Source organism: Mobula hypostoma, chromosome 9 (genome assembly GCF_963921235.1).
Source record: "Mobula hypostoma chromosome 9, sMobHyp1.1, whole genome shotgun sequence".
Lineage (NCBI taxonomy): Eukaryota > Metazoa > Chordata > Chondrichthyes > Myliobatiformes > Myliobatidae > Mobula > Mobula hypostoma.
Window position 1 is genome coordinate 111,720,573 of NC_086105.1, and position 17,985 is coordinate 111,738,557.

At 40.6% G+C, this 17,985-nt stretch overlaps 1 protein-coding gene and 1 long non-coding RNA gene across 16 annotated transcripts in view; one reads left to right on the forward strand and one right to left on the reverse strand.

Annotated features, from left to right (window-relative positions):
- tnrc18 (trinucleotide repeat containing 18) overlaps nucleotides 1–17,985 on the forward strand; it is a 227,082-nt gene that overhangs the window by 33,496 nt on the left and 175,601 nt on the right. Inside the window, exon 1 of one of the 2 annotated variants that reach the window (XM_063058919.1) lies at nucleotides 10,268–10,296. The exons of the other annotated variant lie outside the window; for it this stretch is intronic. The gene's annotated coding sequence lies outside the window, so the exon portion shown is untranslated. Of the gene's footprint in view, nucleotides 1–10,267; nucleotides 10,297–17,985 lie in introns of those variants that run through there. 2 annotated transcript variants of the gene reach the window in all.
- LOC134351959 (uncharacterized) overlaps nucleotides 1–17,985 on the reverse strand; it is a 37,759-nt gene that overhangs the window by 13,518 nt on the left and 6,256 nt on the right. For 4 of the 14 annotated variants that reach the window (XR_010019304.1, XR_010019313.1, XR_010019309.1 and 1 more), the window contains 2 exons: nucleotides 9,683–9,836; nucleotides 5,544–8,496 (listed from right to left, as the gene is read on the reverse strand). This is a non-coding gene — a long non-coding RNA (uncharacterized LOC134351959). The other 10 variants (XR_010019312.1, XR_010019306.1, XR_010019311.1 and 7 more) reach the window with 10 other exon arrangements.

The following is a 17,985-nucleotide window of genomic DNA, read 5'->3' on the forward strand; positions in this document are numbered from 1 at the left end:
CAGGTTAGGATTAGTAAACTGTGGGCATGCTTTGTTGGCAATGGAAGTGTGATGACATTTGCAAGCATACAATCCTCGATGATTTGATTTGATGCCAAAGGATGTACTTCACAATATGTTTTAATGTACGTGTGACAAATAAAACTAACCTTTATCTTTATCTTAAAATTAAGAACCCCTTTGATCAACTAGACGTCATCAAATCCATTCAAAAACCAGCAAGAGAGTTTAGCCAATGGCCTGACCATGATTTATAGGTATCAACAGTAGGTCATCCAATACATTATAAAGAGTACTGAGATATTGTGTCAAGGATGTCCCAGGAGCCTCCTTGAAGCCTTCTTATCAACTTACCTGAATCTTCAGCTGTAATTGATCCAAATGGAGAAGATCCTGGAAGGCAGTGGACAAATCAAAATTTTTTGCTGGAGTACATAGAAGATCAGTGAAATGATGGAGAGAACGTATCACCTCTCATACTGTTTCCCAACAAATTTTCTGCCCCATTGGATGCTTCAGTAACTTCAGAACCTACAAAACTGTACTGGAAGTCATCCTCATTTCAGAGGAAGAAGAGATAGTATGTCTGATTGTTGTTACACAGAGCTTGCCGACTTCAAATGGCCTGCTGTATCTCCTACATAAGTTTCAGAAATACATTATTGCATTTAAATTACTTTGAGATGTTTTGAGGTTGTGAAAGGTGCTCTGTAAATACAGTTCCTTTTTTATGTGATAGAAATGTCTTACTGTTTTACCGTTTATTAATTCAAAGTACCACATTCGCATTTACATATAATCTTACTACTGTTCTGAGACCTTTTTATTCTTAGTCTCACTGGATAGGTCTACAAAATTCAAATGTGTGGCTACTATTTCTCCAGGTTGTTCCTCCACAAGGTGGTGGTCTCACTGTGGTTTAGTTCTGTGACAATTCTTCCTAAGAGAAAAATCAAAACCTATGGCCCATAAAATTTGGTATATTTTAAGTTTGAAATAATATGGTGAAATCCCTCCAGTTTTTATACAATACAATATTTGTCGAGTTATAAGTCCTTAACTTTGTCATAGATGCTTGCTTCACTTTGTTAAGCTGCACTGGCTGCCACACTTTCAAGCTTCACCTCTAAATGATACATAGCATCAAACTCTTGTGCCCTGAAAGTTTTGTATCTGAGCCTGTTAGTGAATCCAAAGAGATAGTCAGAAATTCCACAATGTGTATAAACGAGTGCATCAATTTTTGATACAAAAGCAAGGAAAAAAATTTAAAATGCAAGGATGTAGAAGAAATGACTATATTGAGGAATAAACAAAAAGTACATATGAATGGCTATTTTTCACTAACTTCAGTTTTCTCATTGTCAAACAGACTTCAAAACCGGCAACAGCCCACACTGGCATAATGATCCTATTTAAGATCTAATCATTGACCATCTCAATGGTATGTGTTAACATTTCAATTTCCAGAGTTGGACTTTTTTTTTTGGTTTCTAATTCTTGTGCTTCTTTGCATGTTTTTCTCTCATAGCTTTCCTTTTCCTGACCTTTCAAAGTACACCAAAATATCAATTTTGGACCTCTCCTTGTTCCTTTTGTCAGACCTCCTCTCGGTTAATAAGAGTGCAGCAATTTAAGTTTTTTTCTTGTGTGAAACCTATCCTGAATAAGATTGTAAAAGCTCGATTTTAAGGAAGATTGTGACTCAAGTTCTGTCCTTCTGTGATTTAACTTTCAAATAATCAGTGTGAGAACTTTCTAGAAATTCAATTTTGTTGATGTAGTATGATTGCGACACGACGCCTTTTTGCTGTTAACTGCAAATTACTTTCAATGCACTATGGGTTAATTTGGTCTAGCTGATTCTAAATAACCCTCAGTGCATAGAAACCTCCTTCTAGCTACGACAGAACTGCAATCAAACCATCCACGCACATAACAGGGTTGGCTGGTATTGTACACAGACCCCGCTTTCATAAGCTAAATCCCATTTGGATGCTGAAGCATTGGCTCATATTAAATTTCACGTAAGTGATATTGCAAGATCCTATGACATTCACGTCCCTCAAGGGACCCCTTCAATCACCTCCCCCAGCCTGTTCAACACAACCATTTTGTTTATACATTACTGCCCTTGCATAAAAAATGCTGAATGGGTCTTTTTTTCCTCCTTTTATTGACTGTTTTGCTCATTTGCATAAATGCAATTAAATCATTTCCACTCGTCCTACTTTCGAGCAGAATGCAGAATTTATTGAAACGTGCAAGTAAAATAAAGCTAACCCTTTTTTTTACCGTGCATTTTACGCGCTTTAGAAAACACGTTCGGGTTACAGAGGGGGGCAACTCTGATTAGTAATAGTCAAACTCTGGTGATAGCAGTTGCCAGAAGTGGTTAGAAAGACGAGGGCCGGGTGCGAATGGGGGCTGGGGGTGTTAATCTGTGTTCACGCCGTCATTGTCACACTGGCGATTTAACTTGGACTTCAATCACTTTAGTTAAGAGAAGGTCGAGAACTCTATTATCTTTTAACTGTTCGTGACTCCTCTGACCCGTGTGTGTGTACGTACTCAGGTGCTGGGACTCAGAGCGGGTCCAGTGAAGCCGTCAGTGTACAGACTCAGATTTCTCCGCTGAAGCTGCAGCCATGCCTCAGCTCCTTCGCCTGTTCCACCCCTCGTCGCTTTAAGAATTTCATTCATTGAAAGTCAAGGCAAGTGAACCGGGCCCATGGAGGAAGTGGACATCAGTAGGCTCCGGCAATGCTTTCGCCTTGGAGTCAGATCATTGCGTGAGATGATGATAAATGATGACATGGCGATCAATAACTTAACCGATTATTTGACTTTGTTTTTATCCAATGCGCCTCTGCCTTTGCTGGACATAGTACTTGCCATAAAATGTTCTTTCGCAGGTGGGACATTAGAGGTGGCTTCGTGCTGGAATCCTAGGGTCAAACAGGCTCTACGGCCTTTCATGTACATATCGGGTACTGTACTTGTCTATTCTAATCCCGTAGCCTGCTGTGCCATGATAATCATTTAAATGCTCATCCAGCTACTGACTGAATATTGTAATACCTACCTTCACCACCCATTCAGGTAGTGTCCCAGATTCCCCTTCTATACCTGTTATCTTTTACCTCAAATTTATGCTCTCTAGTTTTCAACACCATTGCAATGGAGGGAAATTTACTCTACCATTTCTATGCCCCTCATAATTGTGTCAGGTCCTCCTCAGCCTGCTTCGTTCCAAGGCATGCAGCCCCAATCCTATACAGTCTCCCCTCATAACTTAAACACTCCATGACAGGCACCGTCCTAGTATTCTGGGAAGGAGGGCTGGAGACTATCTCACCCACACCTCCAGGAGTGAACCTTGATGCTCTTTCGGTAACTTTTCCTTCCAGACAAACCGACAGTTATCGACCCCGAGATGCGTGACCGCGCATCACGAATTGAGGCCAGCGCCCGGGACTTCAACTAACGGCCACCAGACCACGGAGGGTTAAGAGCTGACTATAATACACCATCCAGCCAGATGGCTTCGGTGGATAGATCATGACTTACTTATCTAGTAGAGAAACCTCATAAATGCGGAATTGAAGGCCTTTAACTATTTGCATTTCATAACTGATTTAAAATATTAAATAGATTATGGTTACTGGTAATCAGTAACAACATATAGAATCGTATTATTGAGCGATATTTAATTCAGACAATATTTTCAAACTTATTTATAGACGCCCCTAACAGAGGCTCTAGCACTCTCGCTCGGTAACCAGTAACTTTAAGGCCTATGTTATTGAACATGTCTGGGTCTAAAGGGCCCATTTATTAACGCACCGATTCATTTTGCGTTCCATTATCCCCCAAGGAGGAAGCATGGGATCGGTTTGTTTTGCCTTTTTTGAGCAGTAGGTTAAGTTGATATTGTAAACGATGAGCATTTCACTGAATAACTCAACTTGGACGCGGTTTTGATTATTTTTCCTTACTGGAATTTTCCATCGGCTCTGATCGATCAACAAAAATAAACGATGTGGACCCCCTGTATTTCACCCACAGTGGAGACTCTGTGTCCGGCTGAGAGAGAGGAGGGGGGAGATGGGCGAATAGCAGGCGGCTTGGTCTCTTGTGAGTAACATTTGTTTACACCAGCAAACTGTAAACAAGGCAAGGTCACCGCGGAGCTCCGCACAGAGTAAACGCAAAGTTATGCGGGTGCTGAAAATCAGCAAATGTTCAGAATCCTTAGCAGCTCAGAGAAACTGAGATAATTTTCCTAACGTTGGACTTTTCATTTGATTCAACCGTCACTGTTACTTAGCTGCTGCGTATTGGTCTGGTCACAGATTAAGCTGCTCGGTCGGTTTATTCGTACAAAAATTTACGGGGCAGTCTCATGATTTGATATGTTTAAGCCATCCAGTAATTCTGCATTTGAAGCTAGTTGGAGTGGATGGTTAAATGAAGCGGTTATATAACGGTATTATTTATATAAAATCCCCCCTCGGGTCACTGATCCTCTCAATCCCGCTTCCCTTTCAATAGATGTAATTAGAATTATTCCATTAAAAAAACTGGATCCGTCGACTCCTTAAAAAAATATCTGGAGTATCGTATTGTGCCCGTATTTACACGTGTATGTGTGTTGGGGCGGAGGGGTTAGGGCAGTAGAATACATAGAGAATCATTTCGCTTCTGTCCGAACCTAAACTCATTACTTTCTCTTACGTCTTCAGTGAATATAACCCGGAAAAAAAAACAGGCGTTCTGGCCAACTGCGATGGTGCATTAGGATTCCGGTTTCTGAGTGTTTGCAGCTCTGCTGGGGCATGACTTGTACGGTCCGATTGCCAGTGGGAACTGGCCGCTTGAACAGCCCGAGTGACATTTAAGGTGTCCAGCGGCGTGGCTGCTACAGAATCATTCCCATTACCTGTAGGCGTTGTCGCTGTACAGGATAAATCATGCAAACTTTAATACGAAATCGATCGCCCAGTTCTTAAAGATATCTCGGAAAAAATCCTGTTAAGAGTGTAACTGTTCGAACCGGCGCTGAAGATTAAGACTCGCGTTTTGCTATTCATTAAACTCTTCGTACGTCAAATATTCCGCAATTTTCCACTGAAATGCACCGGCCACTTTACTACTTAGCTTACTTTGATCTTCTTATTATGATTGTTCTTTAAATATCTTTTCGCGAACGTTTCTTGGGGTCTGTAAATAACCGAACTGAGCCAAACCGAACTATTGGTAATCAGAAGGAATCCTCACGTCCTACACCCGGTACTCCTAGTTATTGCGTACTGGTTTACGTTACTTGATTGAGTTCAGGAGGTATAGTGCAGTGTATATAGATTTCACACTGGTATTAGTGAGAGTATAAAAGATTCATAGTCTGGGTCTGTTTGCTTCTGTTGGCACTTGCCTTTGGAAAATCACTAACCGTTCGGAAACTTGGGTGTATCGCATTCAAGAGGAAGGTGCAAGTTTATTTATTGACCAGAAAGCAAAATAAGACAAATACAGGAAAAAGACTAATTTAATATTTTATTTATGCGATTTTGTGAAAGTCTGAAGCAATATAGAAACATGCACACAAAACCCCAGCCCCGTGCCAATGGTGAATCCGTGCTCTGAGACATTAGAACAAGTTACCAATGAATTCACCAAAAATGCTTCAACTTTCCAACCATTGTAAGGTGCCGGAAATACAGCTTTGTACACGAAACTATCAAAACATATTCCACGCAAACAGATCCACGTGTACTGCCTGTTTGCCTTTTATAGGCAATATATTCATTCCTCTATATTCAAAATGGGTTTTAGTTCAGATTCAGCAGACAGGTCACTGGGCTGTTTGAGTTAGTGAGACTTACTTTCCCCCCTATTGTATAACAGTTAAAGGGAAATATTAGGGAGCATGACTTGAAAAGATAGATGTTTATATTAATGGCGTCAAGATGCAAAAGTGTTTTAATATTCCTATTACAATAACATACATTTTATTAAACAGTTTAGTTTTCCCGTATTTCACATAAGGCAATTTCCCAAAGAGCATAAGAAAAGGGATCCCTCCTTCAATATCTGCCCGGTCTGCATTGTCTAGGATACTATGTGGAGTCATGGGACAGATGCTGCGCAAGACTCCTCCGGGGAGCGGTCAATTATTTAATTATACAGGACAGCATTCATTAAGGGTGCGGGTCTGTTTCGTTGAGCCGGGGCAGATCGGATAGAAACACAGCGGTCTGCATCAACTGCTTGCTGACTGCATGAAATGAAGGTCAAATGCAATAACAAAGGCTCCAAGTTTACCTTGAACTTCCCTGTCTGCACATATGGGAAAACCAGAGATGAATTCCCCAGCATTTTTTTATTTATGCTGATATTGTCATGCTTCATTCTCTCTCTTTCTCTCTCTCAACACTCTCACACATTATTTAACAGGCTATTCATCTGCTTTTCAATGACTTTTGCATCCTATACCAATTGATGTATGTCTATTCACACATTTGTATCAGTAGATCTTACACTCATTTTTATGCCATTTAAGATATGCGTTAGTTTAGCCTGATTCCTGACATATTAGGAGAAATCTCCATCTGAATTCCACTGTGCCCATTACATTTATTTTTAATTTGACTTCCTTGTTTTTCTAAACATTACAGATCTTAAGATTTGATACAATCACCTTAAGATTCTACTTTTGCCGGTATTTATCTTTCTCTATATTTCGCTGTACATTCACCTTTGGCGAAGTCATTCTATGCACGAGATCCCTTTCTCTGTAACTGCAAAATGTGTGCTTGGTGGTTGAGACATACCCAAATGTGTCAAGGTGAACCCACGAACTTTCCGTTTTCAGTGTGTCTTGGTGAATCTCACTGAAACCCCTCTGTAAGAGCCTCCGTGTGTATATCATTCTTCGGCTGAGTCGGAGACAGGTTAATGTCCAGTCTCTGCCCCCGGGCACGTTGTCTCGAAAAAACTGGTAGTCTTAACTGGTTCTCTTTTTTTCAATCTGATGTAATTCTTTGAGAAAGCAATTTTTTTTTAGTATTTAGATTTTTAAAAGGGTCACTCAGAATTGAACATTTTGTTTCCTTAAATTGCTGACGGGTAACCTTGTGTGGAAAAAAGGCGGATTGAAAGGATTACGTGCGAAAGTAGAATTCAACATTTAACACACATGCAGTGTGGGAGAGTGAGTACTCCATATTACAGCGTGGACTGGGGAAAAGGCTGTAATTACACGATGGAACAGAAAAAGAGGGACAAGAATCCGGACAGCGTTACAAACATGTAGAGCACACACAGGGACGGTGATAGAATGGTTTAGATAGCCAATGAAAAACTGAGCTGTTACTGTAGGTAAAATATTCTCATTTATATTGAACAAAAAAGTTCTGCGCAATAGCAGTCAATTAATACCGATGTGGTATTCACAGTAATGTTTCCTCGAACATATTTGCCATCCGTTTTCAGGCGGATTTTCCCCCAAACACTGTCAGCAGGGTTTGAATCAGTTTAAGTGTACATTTTCATTCCACAGCTTCGAAGGAAGGAACTGCCGGGCTGGTAGTTAAAGCATTGATTAGGATACCGAAAATGGCTAGAGGACACAAAGCAAGACACTGCAGGATATGTTTGGATGGGGGGGGGGGGGGGCTACAATAGACGGGGGATGTTAAAGAGATTATTTGAGTGAGGAGACGGGAAGAATGAAAAAGGAGAGTATCATGTACCTGTACTGAATGATTGAGGGAATTTATTACATACAGCAATGATTGCTGTACATCGTGATACACTCGCGTTCTTCTTTTTAAAAACAAAGGATTGCTGTCATTTATTAAACTGTACACGACCAGGAGCTGAATAGGAATACTATTGACCTTTCGACAACCGAACATCATTCGAGTGATATCTGTTACATTATCCATCTTATTTCCTACGGAACTATTGAGGTAAAGATGCTTGGCCATTTTACATCCACAGATATAAGAATGGCCCCGATAGCTGTTTTATTTCCATCCTCCATTCGAAGTGGCATCCGTCCTTTACTCGTATAAATATCTATATTGCATGTAATGTCCGTTTGATTTCTTAATTATATTGCTCTCTATGTAGAAATATATATATTTTATTAAATTCTGAGTTGACTATTGATCAAAGCCTTAGTTTTTTTATCTTTTATTTCCGATTTGCTTATATCATTCTGCTTCTCCCATAAAACACACAATAGTCATGCAGATCTTTCATTCTTGAGAGACCTTTCATCGCGCCTACCTTTTAACGAGCAGAGTGCCTCATTTGTTCAGCACGTCAGTGGAAGCAACAGAATAACCAGCCCCATTACGGCTCAAACTCGCGGCTCCTCACTGCTTTTCAGTTTAAAAAAATACAAAAAAAAAGTTCACGGGTTTATTTCAACAAACGTGAATTCTTCAGCCTGCAGACCGCATCGCATTTTCCTCGACAGTTTGCAACCTACAGAGAGAGAAACACATTGGCTTTAATCCTAAACTATTAGTCTTAAAAGTGAATGCATCATCCGCGTTTAAACAAATATAAATTTCATGAGGGCTCAGAAGCGCAGCAACACTTCGTGAGAATTATTTGCTGGATTTGAACAGATGTAACTGGTGCAGTCGTGCCCGTTCGATTATAGAGAAAAATGTTAAAATGTCCTGATTGCACGTGTAAAACCATCGGAGACTGCACATAGCGAGACCTTTATGCAATCCAGCGGACCTGACGTGATCTGGTTATTACAATGTATTTTCGCTAAGCAACTTCATTTTAATGGTTTTAATAGCTATTCACTGAAATTTCATTTTCTTCTCTATTTTGCAATCTTTACGTGGTTTTGCCTTTGCTTCGAGGACGTCAGGACATTGCGCTTCGAAGTTACATTATTGCCACGTATCCTTGTGCAAGATAAAACTGCATGGATCCAGATACTGTACCAGATACACTTTCATGGACGCTGAGTTTTCAGTGACTAGTAGCTAAATGGAATTGTGTGTGTGTGTGTTTGTGTGCGTGTAGCGAGAGAGAGAGGGAGAGAGAGAAAGCTTACGACGGAGCCCCTAATCTACGTTCCCCCCACCTATCCTCGCAGGCTCCCCGGAGGACAGACAGCTTTGCCTCTACCTCCTCTCTCATCTCATCTGTCTGTACGCTCCATCGGGCTGATTAACAAAATGCCAAACGCAACTCTATTCCTAATTCCCCAGACGTCAGTGTCAATCAGCTTTTAGATATATACAGCTGTGGGCGACTTCTTCCTTCACTAAATCTGCAGCTCTATAAATTGTCAGGGGTGGGGGTTGGGGTAAAATAAAGGGTTCGGAGACACCGAAGAACAACGCTCCAGCTCCAAAGCAAGTCTCGTAACCGCATGGGAAAATGGGGAAAGGACAATATAATGTTATCCATCAATGTGTTTGAGTCGGAGAATAGAAAGCAGAATGAGATGAGGTAAAATATTAAACGAGTCCCACATGTATCTTCAATGCAGACAGGCTGATCGATTAGATGACGGGTTATTAAAAAAATGCATACATTGCGTGTTCCGGTCGTATTAACGTTGGTTAAATTCCCTTCATGCCCCACTTTTTAAAAAAATCTTTCTCGCAATTGCCCTTCCCATTTCCCAAGCAAGACGACTCACCTTCTTGCAAATAAATAACAGGGTACGAAAGGGTTGGGTGGAGATTAACTTGATCTGTCTTGCTCGGGTCTTCACGATGAGATTGAAAAATAAATCTTCAGAATGCCCTTGAGAAATTTCTCAGCAAATTCTCCATTGCAGCGATTCGGTCAAGCTGGAAAACAAGAAGCCGGTAACATTGACAGAATTTGTTTATGCGATATTTGGAATTCAGCTAGAAAGAAAATGTCACATTTAATCTGACCACCGCAGTTTGGGCGGTTGTAGACAATAAAAGCAACCACCCCTCCCCCTACTCCTGACTCCAATAAACAAAAGGAATCGAGATCTTTGTTACGGTAAATGAGTTTCCAAGATGTTAAAATGTAGTTGCGCCTTTGCTAAACAGGAATCCGGGAAATCTATAAATCGTCGAATCGGTTAATAATAGAGAGATATATGACGGTGCAAAATCATGTCCTCCACCCTTCTGATCCATGCTTTCCGGAGGGAGGGTTTTGAGACGGGGTGAACAGCTTACAGAGGTTTCAGGCACATTCACACGACACCAACTATTGCAGAGAATAGTCTCCCCCTCTTAAAGCGGGTACGCACAATTGAATCGGGTCCGACTGGTCAGTTATTACCATTTTTCTTTTATTTGCGTCGGTTGATAGTGTAGTCGTTTTTTTCATCTGCAGATTCAATCCTGCGTTTTCATTTCCACTTCAAAAATAAATGTTGCGCAACCAAAAATGAACTGATTTTAGGTTCGCGAGACGAAACAGCGTAGATGGTTTGATACGTTATGGAGCCGTGTGGACACGTAGACTCCATCGAAAACTCTGAGATTACAGTGGTAATTTATTGAGCTAATTTAACAAACTAGAGATTAATGGAGTACCGTTGATGCATAGTTGGATGTTAGACGTTATTTCTGTGCAAGAGTAGTTACAGCAGAGAAAACATTGGGAATTGAGGTAGTGCTTCGGGACTCGAATGAAATATGCGTAATGAGAACTTTCGCGTGGAAAAGCAGTTTCAAGTCAATTTTACATGCTTGAAATCAGCAGACCAGCAACGTGCTTACACGAGGAAATATAACAGCAAGGAAATTGCGCTAACAAAAGTACGCGAGTAAAACTATTGGGTAACATTATATAAGATACGCAGACATCACGCACCAGCATCTATTCAGATCTCAATGTTTGGCTATTAACGGTCCGGGAAAGAGGGACACGGACATTTAATTCGACTTGTTCCTCTCGATTACGCGTGGGTGACATGACAGCTTTAATAATCCAAGGACAACGGCTTCACACAAAGAAGCGTCTCTTCAGTCGTTTTTTTACCCTCTGACTTGTCTTGATTTAGCAACAAGCTCATCGGCGAAAGATTTGAACAGCTTTACTGAAGGACTGGGTCTAAGTGTTCCGAATTACAATGCAACCGGGACTAAAACCGCAGGAGACCCGGAGGGGTGCTTGCAATTCATTTCATTTTCGATGTTCTGGGGGAAACAACAGGGGTCCCAGTTACCACCACCCTGTGACAGCGTGCGAGTTGTATCCTTGTTTGTTCCCCTTATTTTTTACTGGTTGTTTGATGGAAAATAAAGACACTTATTGAAGTCACTTTGGTCCAATCGCACATTACAATACTTTAAATGTGGGAACAATAGGTTTGCGACACTCAGCTTAGTTTTTAAAAGCTCGACGTATGCAATGTGTTGAACCCAACAAGCCCCGGTCCGATTCAAATGGAGCATTCACAAAATAGTTGATTTCATCTCAGCCAGATACAACTCCTGACTAGAATATCCCATTTTTTAGCAACGTAAGACTGATATTGTCTATCATTATTAGACAGTAATACAAAAAAACGGCATTTGGTTTATCACTGGTTAGATGTGTTTTGTAAAGCAAGAATCGGAAAAGTTGGTCATTAGAAGGCCTCTTTATTATTCGGAATCGAAATAAATTGCGCCATAAGTCAATTACAAATCAATGTCGGGTTGAGAGAAAGAGAGCGAGCTGGCCGTTTGAAGGGAAGAGGAATGTTGTTTTGTGAGCGGATTCGGGGGGCCGGGCCTCTCCGGGGACATGTGACCACAGGCTGGTGATTCCATTGATTTTCGTGCCGCGGCGCTCCAGACTCGGCTGGGAGCGACACCAGAGAGGCCGGGGCCTCCTATCAGGGGCAATGGGGATTCCGACGGCGAACAGTCCCTAACGCCGTCACCAGCCACATGCTCTCCCGTCTGCTTTGCGCTGCACTTCTCCTTCAGTTATCGCTGCTCCGATCTTGTGCATTTCGGAGGGGAAAAAAAATCAAAAAAAAACAAAGCAACAGAGCAGTTGTTTCATAAAATCGCCAATGTGTTCCTCAGTGAAACGTTAATCTCCTTTTCTCCCTTCTATCGGCCTCGAACTAAACTGCATGTTCCCCAGTGAGTACTGTGTATGTGTTTCGCGGGGAGAATGACTGTTGCTGTGTTTCCACAGGCGCTCCATTCTTTCGACGCTGCCGGAAAGAAAACCGTTTGTGCACGTTTGTTGGAGCCGAATCCTAGAGGGCATTCCGCTCTGATCAATGCATAAGACAACGTGACACAAAATGGGCTTTTAGGTTTACAAAAAATATATCTCGGGAGGACTAAGGCAGGAAAAAAAGGTTTTGTTTCAAAAATAACTATCGTGTAGTTTCGTGTAACATTACTACCCGCGCAAACGTTAGTAAGTTGTTTAGAATCGAGCAGCGTTTGAGAACCTTGGTGTAAGATCGTTTTGAAGATGTAAGATCCGCTTCGGCTGTAGCGGATACTTTACCCTTTGCCTTCACCACCCCCACCCAGCCGTCCCCCGTCTGGATTTTGCAGAGGTTGGAACCGGGCCAAAACTCACTGAAGCTTGATTGAGCGTTGCAATTCTGTAATGGAAATTAAATCCCAAACTCCTCCGCTTCTTCCTTCATCTCGTTAGACTCGCCAAGGCAGATAGTTTTAAGAAAGGGTGAGAGGGTGGGGGATGGGACGAAATGAATGCAGCATGTATTTACAAGTCGATTGTGACCTCGATCCCGTGGCCTGTAATAAAGTCTTCACATCTGTCGTTCAAAGCGTCTCTGTAATCTGCTGCATTCCCAGCATCGCGTGTTTTGCAAGGTTATGTGTGGTGCAGTTTATTGTGGCGGTGAATTCTCCTTAACAATTTCCTCCCTCTAAGAGTTTCTTTTAAAGGACAGGCAGTACGAGAAAATCAAAACGCCAAAAAAATTATCAATTCTAAGTTTTTTAATTAAAACTTTCTCAGTTCGTGAACCGATCTATTGATTCGTTATACGTTTACTAAATTGTCACTGTGTACGTTCTGACAAAAGGCCTTCGATCTGAAATCTTACCTCTACTTCTTATCCCACAAATACCGCTTAACTTGCTGAGTGTTTTCTGCATTCTATACTTTTATTTCAGATTTCCAGCATCTGCTCTTTTTTTTCGATTTTCGGTGCACGTTAACCGAGCCACCGACTGAATTACGTGTGTTTTGTTTAAAATGCTGTTATCGAATTGTAAGCTGCTGACTCGGTAAACACGTTAGGTAAACTTCTGACTCGGTACACATTAACTAACGACTTTTGTAACCCCCGCTCTCCTCCACTGGTCTGCTACACCCCCCCCCCCGGAAATAAAGACGGGACTGTTGGCATCCGGCACCGTTTGACCCAGCCGAATTATTCTCTTTGTAGACTTCCCAGACTGCCTGTTAATGGAGCTATTTATATTTAAATTCGTTTTCATTCTTTGAAAAGAGAATGACGAAGATTCACAGACGTGTTTAAAACTTCCAAACAGTGGACAATTGGCACGGTGCAGGTATTCATTCACAATGCCAGTATAAGTGGCACATTTGCGTACGTGTGTGTGTGTGTGTGAGAGAGAGAGAGAGAGAGAGAGAAAGTGATGTGCCCGTAAAAGGACGTGGGTGGGGGGGGGGGGGTGGGGAGCTAAGGAGGGGTCGGTAACATACAGAAGCCTGAAGGCACACACTCAGCGATTCAGGAACAGCTTCTTCCCCTCTGCCATCCGATTCCTAAATGTACATTGTACCCATGAACACTACCTCACTTTTTATTATTTCTGTTTTTGCATTATTTTAAATTTAACTTATATATTGTAATTAATTTACTTTTATATCTATATTACGTATTGCATTGAACTGCTGCCGCTAAATTAACAAATTTCACGACACATGCCGGTGATTCTGATGTAGGCTCATTTCCAATTGTGGGCTGTCAGTGATAGGCCAACTTATCTGCTGGAAAACGGTCGGTAAATAGAACGCTTTTAAAAAAAGCTAAAGTTTAGAGAGAAAATTTGCAAGTTGACATGATGGTGAACGTTCTCAGGCCTGCTTTTTTGTTTGAGTTCTTTGCTAACTTATCAAAGATCGTTGAAAATAAAGGATTCAAAATACAACGTTTATGTTTTATCAGCGTACAAGAATTGGAATCCAAAAGTTCTAGCGCATAATATTTTTAATCTAGAAATATTCGACAGGTATTTGCGAAACTTATTCAAATTCTTGTTACACGATTTGTCTTACGTTATTCGCTTATTACAGAAACATACACTTGCCAGTTATTTTTTGATCCTTCATAATTCTTCCCTTCAGCCCTTGTCAAATGTTCTCAAATGAGTTCCAAGTGGAGAACCTATGACTTTCCCTCTGTACCTCTCTGCTTCTGGGGCCTCTACGTTTGACTTGCGCTCTGGGACAGACTGAACGAACTGTTCTTAACACGGAGCTGACGGTAGACGCTCTTTCTAGATCTGTGCCACGTCCCAGGGCACTCCATGAATCAGTTTTCTATCCTTACTAAAACGTCACATTCTTAAATTATTTATAATGTACGTTTCCTTGCCAGCAATTGGCACCATTAAAGGACTGTGGATAAACATTGTAAATTACTATTTTATTCCCTTTGTGTATCTTTACTTATTTTTCTCAACCGAAAAAATAGTGTCAGCCTTTACGCACAGTAACGATGGGTGTCTCATTCACTTCGATACCACGTAGTCAAGATTGGTATCTTGTTGCTATGTAATTATATTAACGCTTTATTATTATATATATTCTGCCTTGGCACGTTGTTATGACATACTCAGGATTCTTATATCGCTATCTTGCCACTTTCCGAAAATGTAGTTAAGATCCCACAGCCCCCTTCATATCATATTACATCGCAGAGAGTCCTTATAAAACCAGAAGTCTCCTCGATTTACAGGGTATCTTTTAGCGTCGATAATGTCATCTTCAGAATCAGAATCATAATCAGGTTTAATTTCATTGGTATATATCGGGAAATATATTTACTAGGTTAATTTCACTTAATTTTGTATGTTGGTATGCTAGTGTTGATATTCCGGGGGAAAAAATCATTTGCATTCAGAATAAAAATGCTATTAAATATATAACTCTGGAATCTTATGTCACCAATAGTTCCAATCACAGTTAATCTCTAAGGAATTCGGATCATTAATCCCTTCTGTGTTATTCGTCTGAAAGTATAGAACCTAAATAATAAACCGCTTTTATGTCAGAACCTTTGGGTTAGAATGAGATTAGATGTTTCACATAAACATTATTAGCATCAATTTCTGTTACTTACTTTAGAACTGTTTGTTCCATACTTATATCACTGGGTTGGTCTAAAGACTTTATGCCACTGGTAAAATGATAATGGAGACTAATTGCAGCAAGCCACCTAAATGGAAATTGCTTCGTTTGCCTTTCAGAGCCATTCTCCTTCCTTTCTCTTGGTTCCCTGTGATTGCCATTGCTGTTTAAATAAATTAGTTATTGACTTTTTTAGGGGGGCAAGAAACGTAAATTTAGAGAGTGTTAGTCTGAAATGCAAACGTATCTTCACATTTCCTGGAGCTCAAGTAATTAAATACATACAGCATTTAGAACAGTCAAGTCTGAACGTCTAACAGAGACCAGACGCATAACTGTGGTATTTTCCTGTGTGATATCCGTACAGGGTAATATAAACCCAGTCCAACAAAGTGAATAGCTATTAACTGCGTTTTTCCTCTTCTCGAGAATAGCCTTTCAGCTGAAAAACACTCCAAATAGCGATCGTACGTGGTCTGTAATACAACCATCAGTACACATTTACTGCAACCGTTTGCCTTCTCCTCATGAAACCTTTTACGATATGGAAGTGGGGTGGGAGGGGGAAGAAATGAATTAAAGATAGAAATAAAAATCTTAATTAATCAAATGCGAAATAATATTTATAAGCGCCCTACATTCTTGTGTGGTGACTTGAATTCTTCACATCTATACTTTTCCTTTTATGGGATTAATTTAAATATAGATCGATTTTCGTGACATCAAGAGACCGAGGATCACCTCGGGTCATCGATATCACTACCATATTGGCCTTTAGTATACGTGTAGATATTAAGTACAATTAAATGCATCACCAGGTAACCGGACTGATGTACTTGGTGCCGGAGAGATCAAGTAATAAGTAAAGTTTTTTTTTCCCTGAGAAAATGTATTTGTGTCGGATATGCTGGCTACATTTTATCTGCAGATTGTGTGGTAATCCATACATTAGGAATCCCATACTCCAGTCTATATACAGTACACAGAAAAGAATGGCTTTCTAAATCTCAGAATGTGCTTATGCGGATTTCAAGCAGCAATGGGGGAGGGGCAGTCACTCGAGACAGATGTCCTTTTGCTCGTTCGGTAGAAATATTTCATATAGACTCTGCTATGTTTTACTTGAGACTTTTTTTTAAAAAAAGATCATCTGCGTTTTACTGCCGAATTTGTTCTCTTTGACATTTTTGAGCAGGTTTATACAACCCGAAAAAGAGCTCTTAGAGTTTGAGATTACTAAAGTCCGCAAAGCGTTAATACGTGCCTCTCAGGAAAAACGAACAATGATGGAAAATGCTGATAAGCTCGCCTATCCGGCTTCAGTCGCTTTCCGTGTGTTGAGTGATATAACTTGGACTGATCCTCTGTCTTGTAACATCGCCCCATTCTCTCTTTATTTCATTTTGTTTCTCTTCCCCTGTGCCATTCAATTAGTCTTTCTTTCTCACCACGTTCTCATTTTAATTCCCCCACACTACTTATTCTCCAGAGCTGGTTGATTATCGTCTCCTATCTTGTTATCTCTGTCCTTCCCTCCCATTCCCTCCACATTCGGTTTTTCCCTCTTCTACATGATTCATTCGCACAGAGCAGCTGATATCGGACACTCATTAGGAAACAGATGAGGCACAGTTTTGTACCAGTGTGCAAAGTCCCTATAATAAATCAAACGGCGCAGACAGAGACAGCGTGGAGAAAATAATAGATACACAAGAATTCGCGTTTGGATCTTTTTTTGTTATAACAATCGGGATGTACCATTTCAATACCCATGTCTTATTTTTTTAATTTATACATAGCATAGCCTTAGGTTAAAATAATATTTTAGGAGCCTTTTTTTCTTTTGAAGGTGCAAACCATCGTCCAATGCTTAGAAGAAACAAAGACAGTATTCACTATTCGCAAATTTTGCTATTTTATTTAATGCCATGTCCTGTTCTCATAGATTCAATCACCTCACATGTCATGGGAAATATAGCCATTCAGACGATTCACTCTTCTATGTATGTTCAAACCAATAGGTTACTGTGATAGGAGTTTAAGTAAAAGTAACCGGTCGCCCGGAGATTACCTGTGAGTTTTGTGATTATGTAAAAGACACGCATAGTTCGCCGGTCACAAAAAAATTACTTCGTCAATTTCGCGTCAGTTTCTCAGGTTTCCGAATCAACTGGTGGCTGTAACTAAAATGCACCGTAGCTGCAGCGCTCACGTGTAAGTGACCTTAAAAAATGCTACCCTGTTTGAAATGATCGCAGATACTTAAATACCTAGAAGGCAATGTTCCGTTTGTTGGTTCCCGGTATATCAGGTGAGTGAGTTATTAAGAAACAAATCCAGAAAGAAAATCTCTTTGAATCCAAAAGGAGATGTAGAAGGGACCCTGTACTTTGAATATAAAACGCTTAAGGTTTTCGCCTGCATGTTCTAACAAGCCCTATTTATTACTCAAGTCAGGATTTGTACTAGAGGCAGGCACTGAAAAATATCCGTTATCTACCATTCTTTGTAATCTCACAAGAAGTTCATTTATAGGAAGCCAGTGACTCTAGGATAGCTTGCTTAATTTCCGATTTTACATGTTGGCTTGCATTTCTGTTTATGTAAGGAAGCTTGTGAGGTATAACTCTCCCTCAACCAGGTCCCTGC